Source organism: Colletotrichum destructivum, chromosome 11 (assembly GCF_034447905.1).
Source record: "Colletotrichum destructivum chromosome 11, complete sequence".
NCBI classification, from domain to species: Eukaryota; Fungi; Ascomycota; class Sordariomycetes; order Glomerellales; family Glomerellaceae; genus Colletotrichum; species Colletotrichum destructivum.
The window spans coordinates 288,152-308,775 of record NC_085906.1 but is presented as its reverse complement, the minus strand read 5'-3'; positions in this window follow the sequence as shown (position 1 = coordinate 308,775).

Here is a 20,624-nt window from a genome sequence, read left to right as displayed (position 1 = left end):
AGGAATCCCTTAACGTTAATATAGAATAAAACCGGATCTAAGAAATCCTTTAACTTTAATTTAAGATGAAACCGGATCTAAGGGATCCCTCTAACGTTAACCCTAATTTTAACTCTTAATAGGCCGGATAACTAGAAATCCGTAAAGTATAACGTTAAATATACTACAGATCTAATAATGCCGGTTTAAGGGTAGTTTCTAGTTAAAGTATAATAATAATCCTAAATAGGGCATTATTGCGACTTAGAAGGACTTCAATTATATATAGAGACCTTTTTCCCCTACCTAAGGGACTTAGAATTATTATCCTTATTACTATTACTATATAACAATAATAAAGCTACCTTTTAACCTATTTACCTCTTTTTACCTCCTTTCCATTAGTCTTGCAATAACTATCTTATAATTAAAGTAGCTTTTATCTTTTAAGGAGAACTTAAATTATTTTAGTATAGAATTATATAACTAGTAGTAATAATAAAACCTTTAAACCTTTTCTAAAATAGTAGAGTTTATATTATTATAGTTTATATTCCTTAGAAGCTAGTATAAACAGTTTGTATAAAGGTATTTAAATTATTTATAAAGGCATTAAAGCTGTTTATTAGTAAAGAATATACTAGCCTCTATAGAACTAATGTTAAAGAATAGATAACTTTATTTTTAAATAACTAAAATAGGCAGTCTATTCTTTTATATAATAATATTATCTATATTATTAAAGTAGGCTTTAAGTCTATTAGCATTATATAAAGAAAATAGGAAAGGTGTAACTATATTTAGGATGTAATATATAATACTCTTAAGAGGGTTCTTTATATTTATAGTCCTAATAGATATAACTAAGGTGCTAGCACTAAATTATATATAAGCTAATTCTAGCTTCTAAAATATCTTTATATAAAGGTATTTCTTTAAGTATACTAGTACTTAAGGTTTCTTAACTATTAAAAATTTAGTAGCACCTATATCCTATAGTTCTTCTTAGTATACTACACTATAAAAGTTATACAGTAGGAATTAGCTTGCTTTTAATATCTTTAAAGCTAAGAAGATATCTTCTTTTATTACATAATAAAAGAATGCTAAAAACATAAAGAAGGTAGATACCTTATTATCCTCTAAATTAACGTTTTTAGACATTATTATATAAGTTCTTATAAGGTTCTCTTTCTTAACATCTAGGATTCTTAACATCTAGGAGGTAGGTAGTAAAGTTAATATATAGCTTCTAATAAAGGATAGTATATACCTAAAGGTATTAATTAGTCTTTTATATGCTTATAGTTATTACTATAAAATTTATAAACTATTAATCTTCCTTTTTATTAATAAAACATCTCTTAATGCTTATATAAATAGGTTTTTATCTTATAAAACGTTAGTTGTTTCCTCTCTTAAATAGTTATTTAAAAAGATCTCTATTAAATAGCTACTTAAAACATTTCTTATAGTTAGAAGTATACCTTCTATGTATAAAGTAGATATTATATAAAAGTATCTTTTAATTTAAAGTAACTTAAAGGGATGCCTTAAGGTTAAAAAAGAATTCTTTAACGTACATGCATAGCAAGTGGCCCATCATAGCAAGTGGCCCACCTCTACCTACCCTCCAGCCATTTATATAAGTCAATCAAGCAGCATCGTACGAAATCAATTAAAACTACTCATCATCCTCTTCTTCAGAGGTCTCCCATACTACCTGACATGTTCGTACGTTATGTCCAGTCTTTCCGCAATTGCCACATCGCCGACCGCGCAATTCACCCCCCTCCGTACGAGCCCCCTCCTGACGTGTATTTTCGCCTCCAGCATCAACAACCCCCTTCTCTACCCGGATTGCCTCTGCTTCAGCTGCATTAAGGGACCCTCCAAGACGCAGTTGGGTTTTTTTAGCCCTCCGACGCTTGCTTAGTATCTCATTTGCCGTACGAAGCCCACGGCACTCAGCTTCAACAAGAGCTAGTTTGTGTGCTAACTTGCTAATACCTTTGGCCTGCAAGTCAACTACTTCGTACAAATGGGTTGGTGAGCTATATTGATGACTGGTAATCCTTTTCTTAAGTGATGCAGAGCTTCGTACGGCGTCATGTGCTGTAGTTGGTGTCTTTGGGTCCCAGGAGCCCTGGCTGCTTGGGCGTGAGTTGGATGGTGTTGGCGTCTTTGGCTTGAAATCCAGGCGGGAAATAACTACTTCTGGGTTGAAAGGGATAAGGCCAGCCTGTCTAAAGCCAGCTCGTACGTTTTCTTCACCCATTGAAGTGAAAAAGGCTGCCTTAAAGGCAGGAAAGAAGTCGTCCTTAGTAATGTGCGTAATCTGCATCCGCATCATTTTCTCAATTTCCTTGCCGTACGACGCCTTCAGCGGACTAAAACAGCCAACATCAAGAGGCTGGAGCTCGTGCGATGAATGGGGAGGCATGCAAAGAGCAATAATGCTGTGTTCCTTGCAGTAATCGTCAAACTTGGTAGACTTGTGGCTGTTGTGGCCATCAAGGATTAGGAGCCGCTTAACACCCTTCGTACGAGACTTTGTACACTTTTCAAAATGCTGTAGCCAATCTAGGCCAATCTCGTTTGTAGTCCATCCATTTTCGCTAGGGTGGACGCGCCATTGGGGTGGGAATTGGCCATTGGTATACCATGAGAGGAGGTGATATTTGCCCTTGACGATGACGTACGGAGGCAGCGCCCAGCCATCTGCACATACGCCCTGAATGACAGAAACCCATTCGCGATTGCCAGGCTGCTTCGTACGAGGCCTTCCACGGCGATCGGAGGTTGTAACAACCTTTGCGTGCGACAGCATTCCCATCAAGAAGCCCGTCTCATCAAAATTGTAGATATCGTCATTGTGGATTCCGTACTTCGCGATTGTGTTTCGTACGAGGGCAAACCAGGCCTGCACAATTGCAGGATCCTCAGCTAACGCCCTCTGATAGTCAATTCCACGTCGAAAACGCGTCTTTAGTTGTGGTTGGCGTCGTACGAAGTTCTCTGCCCATCGGGGTCCGACACGCGTCGCGTCGCGTTCGTCAAGGAGGCAATCAGCCATATCTCGTACGTCGTCAAGTCGCGGTGGAAATCCTCGATCGATTAGGTCAATAACTCGTTCAAGAATCACTGTTTCTTCTAGCTCAGTCATCTTCATTGATTTCGTACGAGTCTCGTGGTGTGGTAATTGTCCAGCGCGTCGGTGTCGAAGTGTTGTTCTTGGGACGTTGTAGATAGAGGCTGCTTTTCGTACAGATAGATTTGGGTCTTTTTTAATAGCTTTAATTGCAAGGATAATACGACTTTCGTTTGAAGAAGAACTCATTATCGTACGTAGAGGAATGTTGATGTAAAGTTGAAGTTTGAGGAGGAAGGAGGAAGTGGGCCACTTGCTATGATGGGCCACTTGCTATGCATGTACGTTATAATATACTTATATAGCAAGTTAGCTACCTTCCTCTACCTTTTACCTTTTTATATAAGTTAATTTAACTATAATATATAAAATTAATTAAAACTACTTATTATCTTCTTCCTTATTACTATCCTAAACTACCTTATAGGTTTAAATGTTATATTTAGACTTTCTGCAATTACTATATTGTTACATGCGTAGTTTAGTACCTTCTGTATAACCCTCCTTCTAAGGGTTATTCTCTTCTTTAGTATTAACTACATTCTTTTCTCTTTATAGTGCCTCTACTTTAGCAGTATTAAGTAACCCTTTAAGATGCAGTTAGGTCTTTTTTACTATCTAGTAATTACTTAATACCTTATTTACAATATAAAGCCTATAGTTTTTAGCTTTAATAAAAGCTAGTTAGTAGGCTAACTTACTAATACCTTTTGCTTATAAGTTAACTACCTTATATAAAGGTGTTAGTAAGCTACCTTAATATACTTAAATCTTCTTTTTAAAGGAGAAAGCACTTTATATATCCTCTAGTGCTATAGTTAGTATCTTTATATTCTAAAAGCTTTAGCTGCTTAGCTATAAGTTTAATAGTATTAGCATTTTTAGCTTAAAATCTAAGTAAGAAAGAACTACTTTAAGGTTAAAAGGTAAAAAACCTACCTATTTAAAACTAGCTTATATATTATTTTTGCTTATTAAAATAAAAAATACTACTTTAAAAGTAAAAAAGAAGTTATTCTTAGTAATATATAAAGCCTATATTTATATTATTTTCTTTATTCTTTACTATATAAGTATTTTAATAAGCAAAAACACTTAATATTAAGAATCTAAAGCTTAAATAAAAATATAGAAGTATATATAAAGTAATAATACTTTATTTCTTATAGTATTTATTAAAGTTAGTTAATTTATAGCTATTATAACTATTAAAGATTAAAAGGTAATAAAAGCCTTTTATATAAGTCTTTATATACTAATTAAATTGCTTTCGCTAATTAAAGCTAATATAGTTTATTATCTATTTATTTTTACTTAAATAGATATGCTATATAGCTAGGAATTAGCTATTAATATACTTAAAGAGGAGGTAATATTTGCTTTTTATAATAACATATAGAGGTGTAACTTAGCTATCTATATATACACTTTAAATAATAGAAACCTATTTCTAATTACTAAGCTGCTTTATATAAGGTCTTCTTTTATAGTTAGATATTATAACAACCTTTATATATAATAGCATTCCTATTAGAAACTTAATCTTATTGAAATTATAAATATTATTAAGTATTTTATATTTTATAATTATATTTTATATAAGTATAAATTAGCTTTATATAATTATAGGATCTTTAGCTAAAGCCTTCTAATAGTTAACTTAATATTTAAATTGCCTTTTTAATTTAGGGATGTATTATATAAAGTTCTCTACCTAATAGAGTCTTATATGCATCTTATTGCATACATTTAAAAGTTAGTTAGCTATTTCTTATTTATCTTCTTATTATAAAGAGAACTTTTAATTAATTAAGTTAATAACTTATTTAAGAATTACTTTCTCTTTTATTATAGTTATCTTTATTAAATTTAGTTATCTTTTAAGTTGTATAATATATCTAGCGCATTAGTCTTAAAGTGTTGTTTAAGGGACCTTAAAGGTTTAAGCTGCTTTTTATATAAACATTTTTAGGTCTTTTTTAATAGCCTAGATAGTAAGGATAATATAACTTTTAATTAAGGAGGATAGTATATTTATATATTAAGGAAAGTTAGTATAAAGTTTAAAGAGGTAGAAAGTTAGAAAAGTAGCTAACTTGCTATATAAGTATGTTATATATAGTCTACTTTAAGATTGCTAAAAGTAGTCTTAAGTTTAAGGACTCTTTAGTATGCTTAAGTAACTTATATATAAAGTATAACTTTACTTTCAAATCTTAATCTAAAGGCTTATTAAATAAAAAGTATTTTATTAAGAAGAGTTATAAGTATCTTTATAAAGGTCTTATTAAAATTCTCTTATCTAAGTTATGCATAAGATGTAGTAGTTTAATTAGCCTAATAGAGGCTATAATTAGTATTAATATTAAAATGCTTATCTAGTATATTATACATCTTATTCTACCTTCTAGTTAGACTAACATAATATTAGTAAAGTTCTTTTGTATAATCTTTAAAGATATTTAGAAATATAGTATAATATTAATTTTTTATAACATAAAGTTATTAATAAAAGCTAATAAAACCTTAGCCTTATTATATAAGATGTTATATAGCTTACTAATATAGTTTCTATCTTTCTGCTATCTCTTCTAGAGTATAAATAATATATTTAGCTTATATAGTCTATTTTAGACTATACATTTTAGTAAAAAGTTATAGATACTATCTCTTAAATAGAGAGGTATTATATAACCTTACAATTAATATATATATATAGTTAGTTACCTATTATAGTAAGTTACCTACTTCCTCTTCCTTCTACACCTTCTGTCTTTATCTTAGCTTTACTTTATATATAATAATAAGTTTTACTTTAAATAAAAGCTGCATTCTCCTTACACTTTAAGCTATTAAAAAAGACCTAAACCTATCTATATAGAAGGCTGCTTCTATCTATAACATCTTTAAAATAATACTCTATAACTAATGCATTAAATAGCTACTACGATAAGAAAGGCAATTAAAATTAATAAAAATAATTAAGCTAGAAGAAACAGTAATTCTTAAATAAGTTATTAACCTAATTTATTAAGAATTTCTATTACAACTTAGTAATATATAAAACATAGCTAATTAGCTTCTTAATAAATATAATATAATATATATTAAACCCTAATAGGTAGAAAACTATATATAATATTAACTACAACTAAAAGTGCATTTTTAATATAGAATTAACTATTAGAAGGTATTAGCTATAGGTTCTATAGTTATATAGGCTTAGTTTACCTTTATATAAAATATAGATATAAAGTATAAAATCTATAATAACAATATCTATAATTTTAATAAGATAAGCTTCTTAATAGGAATACTATTACATATATACGTTGTTACAACTTTTAACTATAAGGGAAGGCTTTATATAAAACAGCTTAGTAATTGCAAATAAGTTTCTATTATTTAAGGTGTATATATAGATAGTTAGGTGTTACCTTTATATGTTATTATTATAAGTAAATATTACCTCCTCTCTTAATATACTAATAGCTAATTCTTACCTTAATAGTGCATCTACCCTAATAAACATAGATAAACTATAAAGAAAATTAGCTTCAATTAGCTATTTAAATAGAGTAAGCTTCTTATCCTTCTAACTAGGTAGTAAGAAATAAGTATAACGTCTAAAAAGGCATACAGCATAAAGATACAGTAAAAGCGTACATCCTACACTTAATCCTATAAACTATTATCTCTATTTTAAAATACGCTATTAATACAGCTATAACAAATGTTAACTTTTTAACTTCCTAATAACTACAGTCTAAATAACAATAGCTACAACTACCTATAAACTGTTTTTAGCAGTAAGGTACCTATTAGGTATGCCTATAAGTTACCTTTATAAAAGGCTTATAAGGGTTGTAAAGATAGCTTTAAAAAGGTTGTAAAGGTAGTTAGTTAGCTTTACAACCTTAATAGAGATAACTTTGTTGTTAACGTTAAATATAGGGCTGCACTTTAAGTTGCCTAGGAGCGTCTTTCCTTCTTGTTACATCCTCTGCAACGCTTAAAATACACTTAAATTAAGAATACACCTATTGTCTTGTTACACTATCGTTAAGCTTAGAACTAAACTACGCTGTTAAATACAATCCCTGCTAGCAGCGCTTCTATATCCTACCTACTGCTACAAACTAAGTTAATATACCTAGACGCACTAGATTAAAGGCCCTTAATCTATAAGGCATTATTGCTAACTAGAACTAGAAAATTAATTAGTAAAAATTTAAGATAGTATAGTTTTATTTAAGTAGGGACTTAAAGCATATGATCTAACTAGGATAATAATGCTAGATCCTTAGTTATAAAAGAATAAAATTAAATAATATAGCGCTAAAAATATAAACCTAAAGAAACCTATAATGTAGATGAAGTTATAGTAGTTTGCTATTATAGTTATTAGCGCTAAAACGCTATACTTATAATATAGTAAAGGGAATAATAAGCTAAAAGGTATTATAAATAAATTAATAAGAAGGTAAAGTAGGATCTTAATAGGGAAGTAGAGAACGCTAGAAAAAGAAGCCTTAGAGACAGTAATAAAGGATTACAATAAGTGTAAAAGGTAGTTTTTAGCTGTAAGGGAGGTAATTAGTAATATTTTGCATAAAAGTTAATTCTATATAGATGTTAGAAGGCTAGAATAGGTAAAGTTATTAGTACCTATTGCAGTAATAAATAACTTATTATTGCTATAATTGTTAAATATATAGTTATTTTTATATAATAGTACTCTAAAGGGCCTTACTCTAGCTATAGCACTTTAGAGAGTGCATAAAGTCTTATGTAAAGGGTATTAAGTAGCTTCTAATCCTTAATAGCTATAATAGCTATAAGTTTACTAAGTCTAATAATTACTATAAGAAATATAGCATTATTACTTTTTATATACCTTCTTATTTATTATATAAGCTTTAGCCTCTTTACATTAGCTATTTTAGTCTGCTAAAAGCATTATATAGAAAGGAGATTAAGAAAATAATATAAATGCAAATTATGTATATTACTAAGGATAATTTCTTTTCTACCTTTAAGGCAGCCTTCTTTACTTTAATAAGTAAAAAAAATATATAAGCTAGTTTTAAATAAACTAGCTTTATCTGTTTTAACCTAAAACTAGTTATTTCTTACTTAGACTTTAAGCTAAAGTTACTAATACTATCTAACTTACACTTAAGCAGCTAGAGATCCTAAGACCTAAAGATACTAATTATAGGATATAAAGCTATATAAAGCTTTATATTACTTAAGAAAAAAATTACTAGTTATTAATATAGCTTACTAACCTATTTATACAAAGTAGTTAACTTATAAGCTAAAGGTATTAGTAAGTTAGTATATAAACTAGCTTTTATTAAAGCTAAGTGCTATAAGCTTTATATAGCAAATAAGATACTAAGTAAGTATTAGAGGGCTAAAAAAACGTAACTACATCTTAAAAAGTCTCTTAATGCAGCTAAAGCAGAAGTAATTTAAGTAGAGAGAATAGTTATTAATACTAAAGGTAAAAATATACATTAAGAGGGGGCTTATATAAAGAGAGGTAATATGCATAAGTAATAATATAGTAATTATAAAAAGACTAAATATAATATATAAATATATTAGGCAGTTTAAAAGACCTTTAAAGAAGAAGATAATAAGTACTTTTATTTAATTTTATATAATACTACTTAATTAACTTATAAAAATTATTAGAGGATAGAAAATGTAGCCTGCTTACTATATATACACATTATATATATAAGCTATACTAAAATAATAAGTTTTTAAAAGATATACTAATTAGTTATATACTTAATTAGAGGCTTATAATATTAGTTACTAATAAAAGGTACTAAAAGTATTTAAGAAGATAATTGTAAAGTTAACTACTAAAAAGGTATAAAAGGTAATCTATTTATATAAAATAAATATTCTTATATTTTTAAGTATTATTAATATAGTTAATAAGCAAGCTGCCTACACAAGCAAGCTACCTACTTAACTATAACTACAACGTATAACTAAGTAGACATTAACGTTAATAACAGTAAATTAATTAAAACTACTTAAAAATGTCTCCTTTTATATATATATTTGTAAAATTAATGCGTTTGTGCATTATATCTAGTATTTCTACAAACGCTATATTACTATTAACCTGTTTTTATCTTTAGTTTGTAACTACTACTCTAATGCGTTTCTTCCTAAACTTATACTATTACTTCCTTTTGCAATTTAATATTATCTACTTTAGCTATAGTAAGGCTTCCTTTTTACTTAAGATATTATTTTTTAGCTTTTTAATATTAGCTAAGTAGGTTGTTCTTCTTATAAAGGATCTTGTTTTTAAACCTTAATAAGCTAATTTAATGCATAGTCTTCTATATCCCTTTATAAATCTAATTAATAGCGTTATTAATAAATATTAGGGAGCTATTTTTATAATTAAAGACCTTAGTTTTAATAAGAGTTAACTAAGAAGTTGCCTTAATTAAGTTGTTTAGTATCTTAGAAACCTAAAGTAGTAGTAATATAGGCTGCAATCTTAAAGGCGTTAGAGTATATAACTTAATATTAAGCTTTAATAATATACTTTCTACACTTAAAGAGATAAGCTTAAACCCTCTAAATCCTCTCTAGATGTTTTTTTCTATAAGGGCTTGCGTAAACGCCTTATAAAACGCTAGAAAGAAGTCCTCCTTTATAATGTAGGTATTACTTTATTACATTTTATTCTTTATTTCTTAACTATATGCCTTCTTAAGAGGCTTAAAACAACTAACATCTAAGGGCTAGAATAGATGCAATAAATAAGGTAGTATATAAAGAGTAATTATTTTAATCCTTTTATAATATAGGTTAAAATTTATTAAGTAACAGCTTTTATATCTATTAATAGTAAGAAGATTATATTAGCCTCTTAAATGTAGTTTAATATAGTAATTAAAGTACTATATTTAATTTTAGCCTCTCTTGTTTATTATTTATCTGTTTTTAAATATTGCAATAACCTAATTATATAAATAACTAGATTTTATATACTAAGTAGAAAAGTAATATTAGCTTATAATAATAATATATAGTAGGATGCTATAGCCTTATAAATTAATACTTTAGATAACTATAACTTATTCCCTATTATTACACTACACTATTTTTTTATTTAAATGCCTTTTAGCACTTCTTATAATTATTCTAGATGCAATCTAGCCTATTATAAAGCTAGTCTTATTAAAGTTGTAGATATTAGATGCATTAATATTGTATTTTGTAATTATATTCTTTATAAGGTTAAACTAACTGCAAATAACCTTTAGATCTTTACATTAGGCTTTCTTATAGTTGTACTTATAAAAGAAATATATCTAAACCTCTAGTTATTGCTTTATAAAGTTTAAAGCCTAGCGCTTCTTAATAAATAACATATTATAGTTAGTAAGTAGTTAATTAGCTATTTTTTAATCCTACTAGTCTAAAAAGAAAATAATTAAGTATTTAAGTTTAGAATATACTTAACTAGCTTATCCTTTTTAAAAACTATTAGATTCTATAAGTTTAGTATAGTATTGCATTATAATAGTATCCTATTTAAAGAAGTGCTTAAGGTCCTGCGCAAGACTAAATAGATCTTAGCTGCAGCTTTAATACTAAGATTTAGGTCTTTTTAGATAGCTTAAATAGCTAAGGTTAATTAGGCTTCTTTATTTAATAACTACATTATTATTAGTAGATAAATACCTCTTAAATATAGAATATCTAGATAGTTGCAGTTAGGTAGGTAGCTTGCTTATATAAGCAGCTTACTTATTAACTACATTACTAAAACTAATATCTTAAAGTTAGTCTTTATTTTATAACTATTAATCTAAATATTAGTCTCTAGTATAGACTGCTTATTATTTATTAGTTCTTTTTATCTGCATATAACCCTCCTTAGTTCTTTTATTCTAAGGTGTTACCTATATAATTCTGTTTCTTATCTATATATATGCTATACTGCCTACGCTCTACCTAGCCTAGTAGGGTGCAGGCAGCACAGCATTTGTATAGATAAGAAACAGGATTACATGCGTAAGTTCTTAGAATAGAAGAACTAAAGAAGGTTATATGTAGATAAAAAGGACTAATAGATAATAAGCAGTCTATACTAAAGACTAAAATTTAGATTATTAGTCTTAGGATACAAACTAACTTTAAAATATTAGTCTTAAGAATAATACTTAAGAATATAAAGATATTTATTCTATATAAATAGATTACCTTCTATAGCTCTTTAGTAATTAACTTTATAATTATCTTCTTAAATACTTTTAGCACTTTTTACTAGTAACTAATATTATAAGCCCTTTATTAAGTATATAACTAATTACTATATCCTCTAAAGACTTAATCCTTTTAATATAGCTTATAGCACTATTTAATAGCATTATTACTTTAGCTTCTACTAATAGACACTACTATAAAAAGCTAACTATAATACTTTAATTACTTTTATTTAGTAACTTAACCTTATAAAGCTAATAAAGAGTATAATATAATAGCTTCTAAAGTAACTTTTACAACTTCTGCTTCTATCTCTAAAGAAAAAACCCTTATACCCCTTAAGACCTTAGATAAAGAAATAAATAATGTTAAGTTCTCTAAAAGTAAAAACAATGCTATAAAGCTAGCTAAGAAACTTAAGAAGACCTATTAAGATATAGCTTATATATAAGAAATATTTAATAGTAATACTACTACCTTATGCTCTAATAAAAGAAAAAAACTTTAACTTAACTTACCTTAAACTCTTAATAAAACCTTAAAATAGCTTAAGGGATTTCTTACTTAAGTTTAAGCTTATTAATAGTTTTATAGAATAAGTTTTATAAATAAAGCTAATAAGATTACTTATATAGCCTTCTTTTGAAAAGAATAAGCTTTTACTTAGTTTAAACCTTATCTTATAAACTTTATACCTAATAAATAAGATAAGCTTAAAACTAAAACCTAACTTATCTTTTAAGGATACTATAGATTTAAAAAGGTACTTTTATCCCTCTTTTAAAAACCTAATAAATAATAATAATATAAGCATAACCTTACTAACCTTAAATAGAAAGGTATAGCTACTTATTCTACTTTAGAATTTAGATGTATTTATGCTAAACTTAACTATACTAATACTACTCAGATCTTCTTATTTTATAAAGAACTTAAAGAAGATATTAAAAATAAACTCTTTAACTAAGATTAACTAAATAATTTCTTATAGTAAGCTAAATTTACTTTATTGAAATTAATAATAGAGTCTATAAATAATATAAAGAGAAAAGTAAAAGGTAAGCACTAGCTAACTTAAGAAAGAAGTACTAATAGTAACTTTAGTAAGAATTCTAGTAGAATTACCTTTAGTATAATAAATAAGCTAAATGCCTTAAAGAAAACTATTAGTAAAATAACTTAAATTATAATAGTACTAACTATAGATACTGTAGTAGCTTTATAGACTTTAGTGTAGCTTAAAAAGAAAATAAGATATAAGACTTTAAGTGCTATAACTGCAATAAGCTAGAATGTATAGCTAGAGAATGCTAATAACCTAAGAAGTAGTAATTCTAACTAATACTTAAGAAAAGCTAATAAATTAATATTACTAGTAAAGATATCTCTTATACCTTACTCTTATAAACTATATACTATAATAATAATTATTTTACTTACTAAGTAAAGAATAATTAGAATAGTATCTTAAACCCTTTAGAACTCTAGCTATAACTTAATTAGGCTATAAATAAATAAGGATATATAAACCCTTAAAGGAATACTAATAATAATGTATTAATATTCTTTAATAAGCCTATATATAGGATTGTAGCCTACTAAAGAATCTTTAAGGCTAAAAAAGAAACTAGAAGGGATAATAGCCTTAAAAAAAAGAAGAACCTTAAGAACAACTTAAAACCTTTATAATAATATAAAGAGGCTTTAGTTAAAACCTTTAATATAAAATTAAAAAGTAACTTAATAAAATGCTTTAGATAGAATAGCTTGTAGTTAAAAGACTAGCACTTTAAGGCTTAATAATACTAGATAGTAATATTAATATTACTATACTTAACTAAGCTGCAGCTACTAATCTAAGAGATCTATAAATATAAACCCCTTAAAAGAGAGAAGTGTATAAATATGCTATAAGTAACTTCTTATAAAAGCCTAATAGCTTAAACTATAAGCTTAAAGAAATACCTAACTATAGAATTATCCTTAGTTAGTACTATAAAACCTATATTACATCTAGCTCTAAAGAAGAAAGCTTAAAACCCTTAAAGCAACTAAAATACTAAATTATCTACTTTGAAAATAATAACTAGTTAGTTTAATTTTATAAAATAGTATATAAAAAAAAATTACTTACTTATACTACTTATACTAAAAGACTACTTTTTACTAAACTCTAACCATAAAGACTATAAAGACTTTTTTTAAGTAAAATATTTAAATAATAACTATAAGAAATATAATATAGGTAAAAAGGAGTTCTACTTCTACCTTTAATAATATAATAAAAAACTTATTTAAGATATCTACTTAAGTAAATAACTTCTTTTCTAGATAATATAATACTATAGTAAAAAAATATTACAACCTTTACCTTAGACCTTAAATATTTTATATTATATTATAATAATAATAAGGAATAGTAAGAATGTAAATATAATTAATGCTTTATTTACTTTAAAGCTAAAGTAAAAGCCTAGTAGAAGATATAAAAGAAAGGAACTTAATAGTTAAAAAACTAATAGCGCCTATAATAGAAGGGTAATATATAGTAACAACCTATAAGACTTTATATACAACCTATAATATAATATATTTTAACTTAAATATTAAGATCTAAGGATAGTAGGTATATATAATTATTAATAGTAGCACCTAAAGAAACTTTATCTTATTTAAATAAAGAGATAAATAATAAATACTATAGCAAAAGAAGAAATGCTTATATACGCTATAAATAGTTAAAAGAGAATAAGTAAAGTAAAGCAGTAGACTTATTATTTTAGAGATAGTATACCTCTCTTTATAAGTTTATAGCTAAAAAGAAGAACTTTAATTTAATATTATAGAGATAAAAGATATTAATTTTATTTTAGGAATTATATAGTTATAAGAATATAACCTATAAATAGATTAAAGAATTAGCTAATTTTACTAGTTAGATTTAGTTACTAAGTAGTACTATAAGAGCTAGGCCTTAAATAAATCTTTTAGAGCACCTCTTAATAATATACTATAATAAAAGTAATAAATATAATATATTACCTATCTTTAGGAGATATAGCCTCTTAAGATAGTAGCCCTAATAGCATTAGATTAGGGATTAAACCTAGTTCTAGCTATTTTAGAGTACTAGAAGTATAAAAAGCTGTTTACTTTAAAGTTAGAAATAGGCTTACTAAAATATAAACTTTATAATTATAAGATTCCTCTTCTTAAAGGATTTTATTTAGAGTAATATCTAATATATAGATGTAATAAAATAGAATATAAAGTACTTTATAAATACTTTAATAAGAACCTTAAAAAGAGATATATTAAACTCTTTAAGTTATTAATAAAAACTTTATCTTAATTATACTAAAAAAGAATAGTAAGCTATAACTATATATTAACTACTAATAGCTTAATAGTATTATAAAAAAGAATTATTACTTATTACTACTTATCTTAGAAGTTTAAGATTTACTATATAAAGCTATCTAGTTTATATCCTTAAACTATAAAGAAGCCTACAACCTAATTAGAATAAAGGTAGGTAAGAAATAAAAGATAGTATTTTAAATATATAAAGGACTTTTTAAGTACTTTATTATGCCTTTTAAACTTACTAATATACTTACTACCTTTTAAATAATAGTTAACTACATCTTTAGCAAATTTATTAATATGTTTATTATTATTTACCTTAGTAATATTTTTATCTTTTTACTTACCTTTAAGCTATATAAGGAGTATATATATTAAGTCCTTTAGAAGTTTTAAGAAGTTAACCTACTAGTAAAAGTAAATAAGTATAAATTTTATACCTAAAGAGTTAACTTTTTAAAATATACTACTATACTAAAATAAATTAAGATAGAAGTAAAGAAAGTATAAGAATTTAAAAACTAGCCTACACCTTAAAACATTAAAGATATTTAGTTATTCTTAGGATTTATTAATTTCTATTTATAATTTCTTAAAGGTTATATAGGAATTATTAAGTATATCTAAAACCTTATACAGAACGATATCTTATTTAAGTAGACTAAAGAATGTAATAATGCATTTAAAGGAGTTAAGCAATATATAAGCTTAAAACCTATTACTTAAATTTCTAACCTAAATAAACCTTTTAAAATTAAAGTTAATGCTTCTAACTTTACTATAGGTAGATAACTTAAATAATATAATAAAAAAAGAAAGGTTATACTCTTATATCTTCTTCTTTAAAGCATTCTACAAACTAAAATTAAACTACTAAATCTATAAATAAAGACTATAACTAACGTACCTGCATAGTAAGTTGCAGATTATAGTAAGTTGCATACATCTACTTTCTTTCTACCTCTTTAACCTTTATATATCTTTCCCTCTCTATATAAACATACAATCTACCTTAATTAAAAGTTGCATTATCCTTACTATTTAGGCTCTTAAAAAAGACCTAAAAATGCTTATACAAAGAGTATAAGCCCCAAAAAAGAACAAAACTACTCTAGGGTACTTATTTTATTATAAGTACTATAGGGTACTTATAAATAGTATTATAGGGTACTTATTTCTATAATAGTACTCTAGGGTACCTAATACTAAAATCTAATTAACTTAGTAGAAATTCGCTACTATTACCTAATAAGGTAATAATAGCAATAGGTTAATAAGGTTAAAATACTAGTAACTAAGGTTAATAGGCTAAAATAAGCCTTTAGTCTAAGCGTTAACATTAAAATAACCTCCTTAGTCTATTAAGGTTAAGATAAAACCGGATCTAAGGAATCCCTTAACGTTAATATAGAATAAAACCGGATCTAAGAAATCCTTTAACTTTAATTTAAGATGAAACCGGATCTAAGGGATCCCTCTAACGTTAACCCTAATTTTAACTCTTAATAGGCCGGATAACTAGAAATCCGTAAAGTATAACGTTAAATATACTACAGATCTAATAATGCCGGTTTAAGGGTAGTTTCTAGTTAAAGTATAATAATAATCCTAAATAGGGCATTATTGCGACTTAGAAGGACTTCAATTATATATAGAGACCTTTTTCCCCTACCTAAGGGACTTAGAATCATCATCCTTATCACTATTACTATATAACAACAATAAAGCCACCTTTTAACCTATTTACCTCTTTTTACCTCCTTTATATTAGTCTTATAAAGAGCTACCTCCATCTTTAAGGTCCCTAAGTTAACCCTTTGCAACTAATGCATAGGATGCATTATATAAAGCAAAAGACAACTAAATTTAATAAAGATAACTATAACTAAAGAAGAGGTTATTCTTAAATAGGTTATTAACCTAATTAATTAAGGGTTTCTTTTAAAGTAAGAAGATATATAAGAAATAGCTAACTAACTTCTAAATGCATGCAATAGGATATATATAAAACCCTATTAAGTAGAGAACTTTATATAATGCATCTATAAATTAAAAATGCAATTTTAATATTAAATTAACTATTAAAAGGCTTTAGCTAAAGATCTTATAATTATAAAAGGCTAGTTTACACTTATATAAGATATAATTATAAAGTATAAAATACTTAATAATAATATCTATAATTTTAATAAGACTAAGTTCCTAATAGAAATGCTATTATATATAAAGGTTGTTATAATATCTAACTATAAGGGAAAGCTTTATATAAAGCAGCTTAGTAATTAGAAATAGGTTTTTATGATTTAAGGTATATATATAAATAGCTAAGTAATACCTTTATATATTATTATAAAGAGTAAATACTACCTTTTCTTTTAGTATACTAATAGCTAATTTATAGCTATATAGCGCATTTATTTAAGTAAAAATAGATAGATAATAAATAATATTAGCTTAAATTAGCTAAAGCACTTTAATTAGTATATAAAGATTTATATAAAAGGCTTTTATTTCCTTTTAATCTTTAATAGTTGTAATAGCTATAAATTAACTAACTTAAATAAGTACTATAAAGAATAAAGTATTATTACTTTATATATACCTCTTTATTTATTATATAAGCTTTAGCTTCTTAACATTAGGTGCTTTAGCTTCTTAAAGTATTTATATAATAAAAGAGTTAAAAAGATAATATAAATATAGATTTTATATATTACTTAAAATGACTTCTTATTTACTTTTAAAGTAGTATTCTTTACCTTAATAGGTAAAAACAATATATAAGCTAGTTTTAGATAAGCAGGCTTTATACTTTTTAACTTTAAAATAGTTATTTCTTAGTTAGTTTTTAAGCTAAAGATGCTAATACATTTAACTTTATAGCTAAGTAGCTAAAGCTTTTAGGATATAAAGATACTAACTATAGCACTAAAAGGTATATAAAGCACTTTCTTTTTTAAAAAGAAGATTTAATCATAATAAAGTAGCTTACTAATACTAATATATAAAGTAACTAACTTATAAGCTAAAGGTATTAGTAAATTAGCCTATAGGCTTACTATTATTAAGGCTAAAAAGTATAAGCTTTATATAAGGATAAAGATACTAAGTAAGTACTAGAGGGTAAAAAAGACCTAACTACATCTTAAAAGGTTACTTAATATTGCTAAAGTAGAGGTACTATAAATAGAAAAGAGTAGTACTAATGCTAGAAAAAAGAATACCCTTTAGAAGGAAGGTTATATAAAAGATATTAAACTATAACGTATATAATAAGCGAGTGAAACAGACAAGCGAGTGAATCACTCCTTATTGTACCTTAAAGCTACTATCTTTAAGAAGTTATTCTAGCTAAACTTATAGACTAGTACTTATAAGACTTAGTAAGTAAGTTTTAATAAGAGTTTGAAAATAGTAAACAATTCTAAAATAATTATTTATTAGCTACTTGTAGCTATAATATAAGTGTTTCTTATCAGCGCCCTACTTTAACGTTTTTTTAAGTTAACACCCTAAATAAAGGAAATAAAACTACATATAAATTTTACTCTAGTAAAACTAAAGCTGTTTTATATAATAAAAGAGTTTTATCTATTCTAGACTAGTAGATATATTCTAATTAAAATATAAAGAACAGTTCTTTACGGTACAATAAGGACTGTTTCACTTGCTTGTCTGTTTCACTTGCTTATTATGCACGTTATATATAACAATATAGTAACTGCAAAAAGACTAAATATAATGCATAAACCTATAAAGTAGTTAAAAATAGTAATAAAGAAGAGGATAATAAGTAGTTTTAATTAATTTTATATACTATAGTTTAATTAACTTATATAAAAGGTAGAAAGGTAGAAAAAGTAGCTTGCTTACTATATTAGCTTGCTTAATACATAGGTATATTATATAGATTAAATACTATAGACTGTATTATTATAAAACCTAATAAACTAGAATATAAAGTTAAATAAGTTATAAACTATAAAAATAAAGATAGTTATAATAAATAATTTACTAAATAAAAAGGCTATAAATATAAAGATAACTTAAGAAAACTAGTTAAGAACCTTTAGTATACTTTATAACTGTTTTAAGAATATTATAAACTTTAAATAACTTCTTTACTACTAATAGTCTTAAACCTAAGAAATTATTACTAAGCCTAAATAAAGATTAGTTTATATTATTAGAAACCCTTATAAGTTATAGCTTCTTTACTATACTATATTTATAAGCACTTAATACTAACTATAATGTATCTAACTTATTAATCTTTTATATACCTCTATAGAAAGTCTTAGCTTAATAATTATAAACTAGGTTTTAAGTCTTTTAAATTCTTACTTAATAACTTACTGCTATTACTATTAAAAATTATAAGTAAGTAAGCTTTTTATAAAGCTTTTAAAGCTTTTTATTAGCTTTTTTATTTTTTTTATTTTACTTTCTTTATTAAGTATTTAGCCTTTAAACTATAACTAGATTAGCTAAATAAAAAGAATTATATAAAGTATAGCTACCTATAAGTAGATACTACTAAGATACTATTATAAAGCTTTTTTACTTTAATATAAGCTTAATAGTAAAAAGAACTTTTACTAAAATAATAAGATACTTTTATATAAAAATAGTAAGTATAAAGCATATTAGTAATAGTAAAATAAGCATTAAAGAACTTTAGAAGCATAAGATGCTTATAATCTTTTATCTTTATTTTTTAAGACTTAGATTTTAATTTTAATTTTTTAATGCAACCTAATATAGTATTAGCATTAATGTAGTTTATAAGTAAGTAAGCTACTTTTCTAGAACTTTATATAACCTACCTTTCCCTTTACTTTTCTCTACCTACAACTATAGTATAATATTTAAATAAAAGCAATATAGTCTTAGCGCTAAATGCACTTAAATCTAATCTAAAATTAAGTATAAAAAAGGCTGCACCTTACTATAATGTATCTTATACAACCTTCTAATAATAATACTATAGCTAACCTACTAAATGCAATATCTAACTACCCTACTAGAATTTAACCTTATATAAAGAAGAGACTATTATATAATATATTATTAACCTAAATTTATAAGCATTTTTGTAATACTTAAGTGCTATTTAAGAAATAGCTAATTAACTACTTTATAACTATAGCGCATAACGCATTAAAACAAACTAAGGCTTGAACTTTATATAATAACAACTTAAGCTTTAAATGCATTTTAATTAAAAAATTAACTATTAAAAAGTCCTTTATAAAGACCTAAATGCATATTGCATATAGTTTTCCCTTATATAAAATATAATTAGAAAATATAGGATAGATAATACTATTATCTATAACTTTAATAAGATTAGGTTTGCAATAGGTAAAATATCCTCTAAATTAGTTGTTATAGCCTTTAAATAATATAGCAAGCTAAAAGGAGTATAATAAGAGAATTAAGAATAGGTTATAATAATTTAAGGCATTAGGTTATATAGCTATTTTATTCTGCTGTATATTATTTTTATAAGTAAAGTTTATCTTAACTTCTAGATATGCAACAACCCTCTTTTACCTAATTAAGTAATTATACTTATAGAAAATAGTTAGATAATAAATAAGAAAGGCTTAAAATAGGTATAGCACTTTAATTTTTATATAAAGAGTTGTATAAAGGGCGCTTACTGTCTCTTTATCCTTAATAGCTATAAAATCTACTATTCTATTAATTTTAAGCTATACTGCAAGAAGTAGAAAATTATTATACTTTATATACCTCTTTATTTATTGCATAAGCTTTAGCTTCTTAATATTAGGTGCTTTAGTTCCTTAAAATAGGTGTATAGCTAAGAAATTAAGGTCTTTATATAGGTATATGTTATGCATATTATAAA